Below are 12,650 nucleotides of genomic sequence, written 5' to 3'. Positions count from 1 at the left end.
CACTGGTGAATTCCATCCAACATTTAAGGAAAAAGTAATACCAATCCAAACACATATTTTTGAGAAAATAGAAAAGGAAGAAACACTAAATCATTTTATGAGGCCAGTATTACCCTGATTCCAAAAACTGACAAAGACATTAAAAGAAAATAGAATTACAGAACATTATCCCTCATAACATAGATGTATAACTTCTTAACAAAATATTAGCAAATTTAATCTAACAATATATATTTATTATATTGGATAATATATATCCAATAGGGATAATACGTCATGACAGAAGGGGTTATCCTGGGGATATGTGTTGGTGTATCATTCAGGGTCTAACCAGTAGAGAGAAATCACACAGTAATTTAAATGGGGAAAGTTTGATTTAAAAAAAAATCACTAATTCAACAGGGGAGCAACTATAAATATATAAAGAGAATGCTAAAGAATAAACTAGTCCTGACAAAAGTACCCAAGGATGGACAAATTTAGAAGGTCCTTTCCCCAAGGCTGGGACGCAGACCCACGTTGGAGAAGATATAGTTATAGCCCACTCGACAGTGAAAAAGTTCTCTGGGTTGCCCAGGCAAGAACTGGTCCACGGTTACCAGGCAAGCAAGAAACACCCTCCCAAGGTTCAGATGGGCCAAAGCTGGTATGTGGGCATGAGGAGGGAGTTCGGCATTAGGAGCCCAGTCACTAAAAGGGCAGCACAAGGCCTGGATCATGAAGTGTCTGCCCTGGGCCAGAGTAGGATCTAAGACAAAAACAAACACGTTCTTCAAAAGAGAACATAAAATAAAGATACTTCCAGACAAACAAAGACAAAGATAGTTCATTGCCATGAGACCAACACCACAAGAACTATTAAAGGGAATTCTTCAGGAAAATGAAAAATGATCCCAAGCCAAAATACAGAATGCAGAAAGGAATTAAGAGCACCAAAAAAGGTAAAATACATGAGTAAACCTAAATGAATATTGACTATATGAAAAAAATACTATTACTACTATTAATTCTGTCTTGTGGGGTTTTTATGTAAAATTAAAAATGCATGACAACATAAACATCAAATGTAAACAGAGTTAATATGTTCTAAGGTCTTATCATTATGTGGGAAGTGCTAATTTATATTAGACACTAAAAGCTCAAGAATGGATGTAGTAATCTCCAGTATAACTACTAAAGGAATAAAGATTGTATACCAACAAGTTGATTGGAATGATAAAAAATACTTGATTATACATATATATATATACATATATATCTATTCTTTTTCAGATTCTTTTCCATTATAGTTTATTAGAAGATGCTGAATATAGTTCACTGTGCTATACAGTAAATCCTTGTTGGTTATCTATTTTATATATAGTGGTGTGTATATGTTAATTCCAAACTCCTAATTTATCCCTTTCCCTGCCCTTTCCCCTTTGGTAACCATAAGTTTGTTTTCTATGTCTGTGGGTCTATTTCTGTTTTGTATACATGTTCATTTGTATTTTTTTTTTTTTTTTTTGGCTGTGCCGCGCAGCTTGTGGGATCTCAGTTCCCTGACCAGGGATGGAACCCAGGCCCTCAGCAGTGAAAGCATGGAGTCCTAACCACTGGACCACCAGGGAATTCCCGTCATTTGTATCATTTTTTTAAATTCCACATATAAGCGATATCATATTTGTCTTTCTCTGTTTGGCTTACTTCACTTAGTATGATAATCTCTAGGTCCATCTAGTTGCTGCAAATGGCATTATTTCATTCTTTTTTATGGCTGAGTAATATTCCATTGTGTGTGTATACCACCTCTTCCTTATCCACTCATCTGTCAATGGACATTTAGGTTGCTTCCATGTCTTGGCTATTGTAAATAGTGCTGCACTGAACATTGGGGTGCATTATCTTTTCAAATTATGGTTTTCTCCAGATATATGCCCAGGAGTGGGATTGCAGGATCATATCATAGCTCTATTTTTAGTTTTTTGAGGAACCTCCATACTGTCCTCCATAGCAGCTGTAGGGAGCTTGTTAAATTAACTATGGGTTTATTCACACAGTATAATATTCTGTAGCAGTTCAAAGGAATGAGGAAGATTTCTTTACAATAAGACCTACACAAAGGAGTATTGAACAGAAAAAGGAATGAGGAAGATCTCTGTACGTAACACTAAGTGAGCACCAGGATAAATGAAAAAAAGTGAGGCCTAGAACAGGGCTTGTAAAATGTCACCTTTGTGTAATAAAGGGAAGGCGAATGTAAATATAAATATTTCTCTCTATTTCCTAAAAAGAAGCAACTAAAGGATAAACCAAACAGTAAGAGATATCTGCTAATTGTTACATATGGTGGGAGGTAGGGGAGTAAAGGAAGAAGGGAGATGGAGAATTCTCTGACTGTGCTGTTTTACAGTTTTGACTGAACTATGTAAAAGTTTTACATATTTTTTAAATTATTGAATTTTTAAAAACCAATTTCTAAAATTTGAAAACCACTTCCCTGGCGGTCCAGTGGTTAAGACCCTGAGCTTCCACTGCAGGGGGCACGGGTTTGATCCCTGGTGGGGGAACTAAGATCCCACATGCCACGCAGTGTGGCCAAAGAATAAAATTAAAAAAAAATTGACACCAAATGGAAACCTATGATTCTAACTGTATATCAAACTGATGGCATAAATACACAGGGCAAATAATTATTTCAAGTGACTTTTTTTTAATTCAATTTTTTTTTCAGGTAAAATTCACATAACATACAATTAACCATTTTAAAGTGTACAGTTCAGTGGCATTTAGTGCATTAACTGCTGTGCTGTTTTATTATTTTTGACTCTTAGGTCGTTTTCCTTGGAATTCTACCCATGGCTTTTTTTTTCCTTCTAGTTTTGTTGAGGTATAATTGACATACAGCACTGTATAAGTTTAAGGTGTACAGCATCATGATTTGACTTACATACATCATGAAATGATGACTACAATAAGTTTAGTGAACATCCATCATCGCACAGAGATGCAACATTAAAGAAATAGAAAAAGATTTTTTCCTTATGATGAGAACTCTTAGGGTTTACTCTCAACAACTTTCATATATAACGCACAGCTGTGTTCATTATTTTTATCATGTTGTACTTATTAATCTTATAACTGGAAGTTTGTACCTTTTGACCACCTTCATCCAATTCCTTTTCCCCCACCCTCAATGACCACAAATCTGATCTCTTTTTGTATGAGTTTGTCTGTTTGTTTTGGAAGTATGATTGGCCTACGACACTACATTAGTTCCTGGTACCCAACATAATAAATCGATATTTCTATACATTTCAAAATGATCACCACGATAAGAATAGTTATCATCTGTCACTAAAGATATTACATAATTATTGACTATATTCCCCACACTATACATTTCATACCTGTGACATTTACTTTGTAACTTAAAGTTTGTACCTCTTAATCTCCCTCATCTAGTTCTCTCATCCCATCCCCCCAACCCGAGGAAACACCTGTTTATTCTCTGTATCTATGACTCTGTTTCTCTTTAGTTATGTTTGTTGAGTGACTTTCAAACACAGAAATTTGACTATATATCCCTTGTGGTATATATCCAGGTGACAAAAGAACCACAAAGAATTCTTAAGCTGCTTTCAGTGGTCTTATTATTAGAAGTAATATTGATACTTTTTAAAAACTATTATATATACATTATAGGATTAGGAAATAAATACTTCAATTAATGTCTTTGGGAACCACGATTTTTGGAGTAAAGAAAAAATTGATATGAGTAAAATCAAAGAAGCTTAATCAAAACTCTGTAATCTTAAATTTGAATTGATTCACACCCATTAGGATACCTACTATTAAGACAACAAGTATTGATGAGGATGTGGAGAAACTGGAACCCTTGTGCTTTGCTGGTTGGAATGTAAAATGGTGCAGCCAATGTAAAAAATGTTATGGCAGTTCCTCAAAATATTAAACATAGAATTACCATATGATCCAGCAATTCCACTTCCAGATATATACACAGAAGAATTGAACACAGGGACTCGAACAGGTAATTATACACCCATTATCGTAGCAGCATTATTCACAATGGGCAAAATGTGGAAACAACCCAAGTGTTCATCAACGAATGAATGGATAAACAATATGTGGTATATACATCAATGTATACATAATTCACCCTTAAAAAGTAAGAAATTACATGCCACAACATGGATGACCCTTGAGGACATTATGCTAAGTGAAATAAACCAGCCACAAAAGGGAAAATATTCATAAATATAGTAAGTAGAATGGTGGTTTCCAGGAGTTGGAGGAAAAGGGAGTGGGGAGTTAGTGTTTAATGGGTACAAAGTTTCAGCTTAGGAAGATGAGAAAGCCCTGGAGACAGACGGTGGTGATGTTTGCCGAATAATGTGAATGTACTTAATGTCACAAACTCATACATTTAAAAATTGTTTACATGGTAAAATTAATTATGAGTATTTTACAATAATAAAAAAATTGTACAGGAAACATCAGTATGAACTCATTATATATTTGTCTCTTACCATGAAATATGTATTTCTGAGGGCTGTCCACTAAAAAGGTCTAGAAGCATTGACAACCTAGTAGCAATGAGCCCTCCATCACCAAGATCATAGCTTCTAAATACTATTCTCCACCAAGAGGAACCAGGACTCTTTTGAGAAATGGCTGATTCTAGCTCCAGGGCAAGAAATGTAAGAGATGGCCTTGGGACATCTTGCTGAGCCAGAAAATAAGGACACTATTGAAGACAAATAGTTCTGTCAAAAGGACACAGGAGTCAAAATGAAGGGGCTCCCATTGACCAAAGATGGGACAATTGGAGCAAGGAAAAGAATCATGATTATAACTGACTGAAACACATAAAACCATCCACAACACATAAATCCATGTGTTCATAATAATACTAACAAAAAATAAGAAAACAAAACCTCATCAATCACCATTGGATGTTTCTAGTGTACCAATTCATTACTGAGAAAACCAATAAAGGGAGGAAATTAAGCATGAATCCTGCCTTTTCCATACAAACTCTATTTCAGGGTAACCAAACAGTTGATGAGGTAGAAATTCTTCTTACGGAAGAATCTCAGCAAATGTGTTCAGAAGGAATGATAGAATTAGAATGAATTAAACAAAATGGTATTAAGCAACCATCACCAACAGATGCCAAAACAATATTCAAAAGGGTTGACGGGTGAATTTATCACGGATGAATCAGGCTGGCAACATCAGAATCCGCTGTTCAATCTTAGCATTGCTAAACATCAAACCTCCAGATCTAATCACCAGCTTAGAGGAAAGAGTGGAGGTAGAGAAACAAATTAATTGCCACCATGAAGAAACACATATACTAAAATTGGAATGATACAGAGAAGATTAGCATGGCCCCTTTGCAAGGATAACACACAAATTCGTGAAGCATTCCATATTTTAAAAAAGAAAGGAAAAAAAGAAAGAACCAACCAGCCAAATCCAGAATATGGGGAATTTTGTAGGACAAATGACCCCTCAACAAATGAGATAAGGAGCATCTGTTGTAGAATAAAAGAAACTATGCAAAATTAACAACCCAGTGTAATGTATGGACTCATTTGGATCTTGGTTTCCAGAGCACTGTCCTCTGTGTTTCTGGTTGGAACTTGCCCTGTGGGCCTTCTTGGTTGAAATCTGCTGCTGTGAAGATGTATTTCTGTCCTTTGCTTTACTTTGTTAGAGCCAGAGCCTATGGGCATCTACCCACAGCCTCCGTCTCACCTCAGCTATCACTAAGTAACAAATAAGTGAGTCTCTCTGCATGAGGCCAGTTCACATGGGTTCCCCCCAGACTCTAAGAAGAGTCCCCTCATCCTGCCATGACCATTCCGTGACTCTCAGCTCAGCATCCCTGCCACCAGGAACAGACAGTGGTTGAGAAGTGAAATCTCAGAGCCTCTTGCTGCCTGATCACACTGTCCTGCCACATTTGCATTGATGTAGTTGCACCCCAGGTTGGTAAGGGAGAGCCTGGGAAGCAGCCTCCTAATAGGGAGTAGGGGACAGCTGCCACCCCCTTTTCTCTAACATACACCCCCTTCCTGGATGAAGTCTGCCTGGAGAGAGAAAACAGGACCAACATCTCTCCTTCTCTCCGTTTCTTCCTCCCACTATTCCCTTGACTAGAAAGTAGTAAGTTTTTCTTCTAATTCCCCTATGTCTTAACCTCCTGCTCCAGCAGAGTGACAGCTGCTATAGATAGAAGGGTATCGTTCCTACACTACAGGAAAATTCTGTGAACTGGATCTTTTGATATTCTAGTGGGGAGATGAAGGAATAGGGAACATTCTTTCTCACAATTATTATTATTATTATTATTTATTATTATTTTTCTTTAAATTCCTTCTATAACAAATCCTAATCTCCTAAGCATATGAACACCTTGGCCTAGCAGGGCAAAGAACATATGCTCAGAAAGGAAAATGAAAAAAGCACATTAATAACTTTCATATCACAACTCTTATACACACGTGTGCACACACACAGAGACTTACTTGGAATTATAGTATGCATATTTTAAGTTTTATCTTTTTAGGTTTAAAAATAATAAATGACTACATCTTCATTGTAAAAAGCAACCCACCCACTGTTTATTACTTTTGCCATCTCAAAACATAGTTGTATGTGTGTGTTTACATTTTCCCATGTAATTTAATATTCTGCTAAAATATGCTTTTCAATCCCTGAATGGTGTTCCATTGTCCAGTGTATTTTTACACACTTAATCAATCTTTAGCCAATCTACTATACTAGACAGTTGTTTCCAACTGAGTTGGGATGAATAGCCCTGTAGTACTTTTTTGGTATAAATTTCTAGAGGTAGAATGGTTGAATTAAAGAATACAAACACTTTTGATGGAAAGATTACAAATTGCTTAATTATCCTTAGAAATATCATAGCATTTTCCAGGTCCACCAGCAGTGTGTGACACTGCCCATTTTTCCATACCTTCTCTAAGTTCATAATTAAAATGTTAAAACTATAAATTTTATAATTGTGAATTTTAAAATATTTTATGCTATTATATACAATGGAATATTACTCAGTCATAAAAAGGAATGAAATTGAGTTATTTGTAGTGAGGTGGATGGACCTAGAATCTGTCATACAGAGTGAAGTAAGTGAGAAAGTGAAAAACAAATACCGTATGCTAATGCATATATATGGAATTTTAAAAAGTGGTACTGGGCTTCCCTGGTGGCGCAGTGGTTGAGAATCTGCCTGCCAATGCAGGGGACACGGGTTCGAGCCCTGGTCTGGGAGGATCCCACATGCCACGGAGCAACTGGGCCCGTGAGCCACAATTACTGAGCCTGCGCGTCTGGAGCCTGTGCTCCGCAACAAGAGGGGCCGCGATGGTGAGAGGCCCGCGCACCGCGATGAAGAGTGGTCCCCACTTGCCGCAACTAGAGAAAGCCCTCGCACAGAAACGAAGACTCAACACAGTCATAAATAAATAAATAAATAAATAAATAAATAAATAACGTGAATTTCTTTAAAAAAAAAAAAAGTGGTACTGATGAACTTAGTGGCAGGGCAGGAATAAAGTCACAGACGTAGAGAACAGACTTGAGGGCATGGGGGTGGTAAGGGGAAGCTGGGATGAAGTGAGAGAGTAGCATTGACATATATACACTACCAAATGTAAAATGGATGGCTAGTGGGAAGCAGCTGCATAGCACAGGGAGATCAGCTTGGTGCTCTGTGATGACCTAGAGGGGTGGGATAGGGAGGGTGGGAGGGAGGCTCAAGAGGGAGGGGATATGGGGATATATGTATACATGTAGCTGATTCACTTTGTTGTACAGCAGAAACTAACACAACATTGTAAAGCATTTATACTCCAATAAAGATGTGAAAAAATAAAATAAAATATTTTATGTTAAAATATCTTTGTTCAGTTGGTAAACAAATATTGGTTTAAATGTTCATTTCTTTGAGTACTAGTGAGATTGAACATTTTTTCATATGTTTCAAATACGTATTGACCATTTGTATTACTTTAAATGATATCTTCAGGTGAGAAAATTGAGGTTCAGAGAGATTAAGTGACTTGTGCAAGGACACACAGCTTCTACGAAACAGATAATTTATTTTTTTCATATTTTAAAATGAAACGGAATTGCTCTTCAGTTTGTCAGAGTAAGCAATAAAGCCTATGGGGCAAAGTTCTGTTGAATCCAAGAGTTCAAGGATATCTAACTAACATGTAAGTCTCTTCAGGCCAAATCATCTTTATAAAATATTGCTTGGAGAACTACTGTGAAGATTTAATGAATTACAGTTCTTTTACTCCTTAATTTTTAATTCCAAGAGAAATCCAAATCAAGATTGGAAGATAAAAAAGAGATTGCTAAAAAGGGCATCTGAATATGCTGACAGCATCCTTCTTACCAACTATCAGTCATGAATGGCTGCACAGCTGTAGATGCTGAAGGAGACTGGTACCCATGACCTCCTTCTCCCCATTACCACAGCCTGAGGACAAAGCATCTAACTGCATATGTTTTATGGTGGTAGAATGCAACCAGCATACTATTTTGAGAGATGCTCAGAAGCTGATGCCTTACTTTTTGTTTCTGAATGCCCCTTTCCATTTCTATCCCAATTAATATATAAGGCCAGGCTGTCACCTGCTCATTTAACCTTGTGTGGCAAAGTCGAAGTCTCCTTTCTTTGATAACTAACAAGAGAGTCCATGAGTTAACAGTTTAAAAGGGGGGTGGGGAACAATAACAATAAAGGAAATGGCATAGTTACTTAAATGGTAGAAAGAAAGGAAGGAAGGGAGGGAGAGAGGGAAGGAGGAAGGAAGGGAGGGAGGGAGGGAAGGAGGAAGGAAGGGAGGGAGGGAGGAAAAGAGCAAGCAAGCACACTGGCAAAATGTAATCTAGTAAGAACTGGCCAAAGGTGTGTTTCAGCAGGATGAGGAATGTGAGGGACCTGGAAAAAGGGAGATGTTAACATCTACTGGAGGGGGTAAAATTCTAACACTTCTTTCTACTTGGCTTTAAGATCTTATCCCAGGAGAGTGAAGTTTTTGTTCCAGGAGCTGAGTGGTCAAGATCCCCTCAGGTAGAGTTTACAAGGCAAATGCCTCTTCACACTCGTCGAATTTGTGATCATTTGTGTCCATGACTATCCCAGGCTAAGAAAGTAAGAAAGAATAGAACTTGAGCACTAGGGGTCTCCAATTTCCCCCCTTCCCAAAGTGATGCTTCCTACCCATTTCTTGTCTTAGGCAGAGAAATCACATAGAATTATTAAGTTCCAGTAGCAGCAATAGGGAGAGGATTTGAGAGTTCAACCACTGCCCTATAAAATGTATGCAGTTTCCACTTCAGCACAGCACTGTAGGACACCATAGTGTCTCTTGGATGTGAATGGAGGGATTCTTGAAGATCTTGCATAAAGTAAAATTCTTGTAAGAGTAATTTTCCCATAACAATTCTGTATTTGTTCCTCATATAAGGGGTGGTGGTTTAATGCAGCAGTCCCCAACCTTTTTGGCACCAGGGACCAGTTTCGTGGAAGACAATTTTTCCATGGACCAGGGTGGGGGTGGGGCTGGGGGGGATGGTTTCGGGATGATTCAAGCTCATTACATTTATTGTGCACTTTATTTCTATTATTATTACATTGTAATATATAATGAAGTAATTATACAACTCACCATAATGCAGAATCAGTGGGAGCCCTGAGCTTGTTTTCCTGCAACTAGATGGTCCCATCTGGAGGTGATGGGAGACAGTGACACCCGAAGTGTGTGGCTTATGTCCAGTCTACTCTGTAATCTCGTTTTGGTTGCTGTCACTGCAGAAAACCCTGCTTCACAAAGATAGGATGTTGGAAATGGAAGCAGCCTTTTCAGTGCTTTTGTGGCAATCTCAGGATATTCCGCCTTGACTTTAATCCAGAACGTACGGAGATTTGAAGTTGTCTCAGACATACTTTTAAGGCCACCGTCATTTGTGATCTCAAGCAGTTGATCCTCTTCTAGCAACAGACAAAGTCGATTCACCTGGCTTATTCACAAACCGGTCGTGGATCCATTCCTTCCCAATTCGGGGGTCTTTTGTGGTTGGGAAGTAATGCTCAAACTCTTTTGAAAGCTGAGATAGGTGATCATGCACCAGCTGGGAGAAAGAAGGCCCTGGCTCAGACTCTTTCAAAATCTCTGCTAATGTTTGAAACATGTCAAAAATCCTAATGTTCACTCGTCGTCCCCATAATTCCAGTTTGGCTTTGAATGCAGCCACTTTATCTGCCGACTTGAACACAGTTGTCATTCTCCCCTGAAGTGACAGATTGAGTTCGTTGAGCAGGTTGACTATGTCACACAAGTAAGCAAGTTTTGCGACACATTCTGTGTCACTGAAATGTGCTGCCAGGGGTGACTGTTTTTCTAAAAGAAATCTCTGGAGCAGCTCTCATAACTCAAAAACTCTGGCCAGTGATCTACCTTTAGAAAGCCATTTCACTTCTGTGTATAAGAGAAGACGTGTGTGCTCTGTGTCCATCTCCTCACAGAGCTGCGCGAACAGACGCGAGTTAAGGGCATGTACTTTAATGTGGTTGATAATTTTAATCACATCCTGCAAAACAGTTAAGTTCAGGTGACATTTTTTGGCTAGCCAGCATTTCTCTATGGATGACACAGTGCATAGACTCACATTCAGAAATGACCTCTTTGACCCGAGTAGTGAAATCAAAAAGCCATCCAGTCATGGCAGCCACTCCAACTGTGCATATACCAACACAAAATGACCAATTCAGTTTTCCTGATATGTAATCATGCAAAGACTTGAATAGTTCTGCAGCTGTGGTGTTGGCTGGCAACAAAAGTTCACATAACATGTCCTCATGCACATCCTCCTGAAAAATATATCACACAAAAACAAGCATTGTTGCCTTGTTGTCAACATCGGTAGGCTCGTCAACCTGGACTGCGTACCACGGTGACTCATTAATCCTCTCTAATAACTGTGCCTCAGTATCCTCTGCTATTTCATCAATTCATCTAGTTATGGTGCTAGCCGAAAGAGGAACACGTGCCACCTTTTGAACTGCAGCCTCTCCTAAAAGTTCATGACAAATATCCTTAGCAGCAGGCAGGATCAACTCTTCATCAATAGTAAAGGGCTTCTTAGCTTTAGCAACGCAGTTAGCCACTAAGGACCATGCTCTCGGTGCAGACACATTTGATGAAGTGGTGGCCTTCAATAATTGCTTCTGTTCTTCGTGTTCACGTTTCTTTCTTTCGAAAAACTCCAAAGGCTTGTCTTTTAATGTAGGGTGCTTGGTCTCCATGTGACGAAGCAGTTTTGAAGGTTTCTTGGCTTCATTGGAGAGCCGGTCACCACATATTATACAAAGCAGGCTCTTGGAGAATGTGAATCACCTGTTGCAATGAACCTGTAATTTAAGTAGGACTCTTGGTATTTTCTTTTAAATGCCTCTTTCTTTTTGTTGGCAGTCTTAGAGTCTTCTGCTGTCTCATCATTGGGGCTTTACCCCTCTTCAAAGAAGCTCTCCAGTGATGTTTGTTTTTTACTCATTTTGGCTAGGGTTAGCTTGTGGGCTTACCAAAACTGTGACTGAGACAAGTGTACAGTGTGGGAAAGAGGCACGGACGGAAGTGGTAAATAAAATAATGGGTGGGACACGTGTGGACTAAAATATGTGTCGGATTCTGACTTAAAGCCTGCCACCAGATGCAGCTGTACAACTGAAGTACTTCAACTCACTTGCCATTATAAAGCCTGCCACCAGATGCAGCTTAATTGTCACTTGCCCCTCACTGATAGGGGTTTTTAATTTATTCATTTATTCATTTAGTCATTCATTCATTCATTTATTTATTTATTTATGGCTGTGTTGGGTCTTCGTTTCTGTGCGAGGGCTTTCTCTAGTTGTGGCAAGCAGGGGCCACTCCTCATCGCGGTGCGCGGGCCTCTCACTATCGCGGCCTCTCTTGTCGCGGAGCACAGGCTCCAGACACGCAGGCTCAGTAGTTGTGGCTCACGGGCCCAGTTGCTCCGCGGCATGTGGGATCTTCCCAGACCAGGGCACGAACCCGTGTCCCCTGCATTGGCAGGCGGATTCTTAACCACTGTGCCACCAGGGAAGCCCCACTGATAGGGTTTTGATATGAGTCTGCAAGCAATTGATTTATTATGGTCTCTGTGCAGTCAAACCTCTCTGCTAATGATAATCTGCATTTGCAGCCGCTCCCCAGTGCTAGCATCACCATCTCAGCTCCACCTCAGATCATCAGGCATTAGATTCTCATAAGGAGCGCGCAACCTAGATCCCTCGCATGCACAGTTCACAGTAGGGTTCGCGCTCCTATGAGAATCTAATGCCGCCGCTGCTCTGACAGGAGGCGGAGCTCAGGCAGTAATGCTAGCGATGGGGAGAGGCTGTAAATACAAATGAAGCTTCGATCGCTTGCCTGCTGCTCACCTCCTGCTGTGCGGCCCAGTTCCTAACAGGCCATGAACCGGTACCATGAACCGGTACCGGTCTGTGGCCCGAGGGTTGGGGACCCCTGGTTTAATGCAGAGTTTGTGCATTTAGCTTGAGCAAGACCACCTAGTTCAATCCT

General features: G+C 39.5%; 1 pseudogene; it reads left to right on the top strand.

Annotated features, from left to right (window-relative positions):
- Positions 1–5,342: 5,342 nt before the first annotated feature.
- Positions 5,343–5,442, top strand: LOC114237958 (U6 spliceosomal RNA; annotated as a pseudogene).
- The last annotated feature ends 7,208 nt before the right edge of the window (positions 5,443–12,650 follow it).

Source organism: Balaenoptera acutorostrata, chromosome 6 (genome assembly GCF_949987535.1).
Source record: "Balaenoptera acutorostrata chromosome 6, mBalAcu1.1, whole genome shotgun sequence".
Taxonomy (NCBI): domain Eukaryota; kingdom Metazoa; phylum Chordata; class Mammalia; order Artiodactyla; family Balaenopteridae; genus Balaenoptera; species Balaenoptera acutorostrata.
The sequence above is the reverse complement of the archived record's forward strand: the minus strand, read 5'-3'. Positions and strand labels throughout refer to the sequence as shown.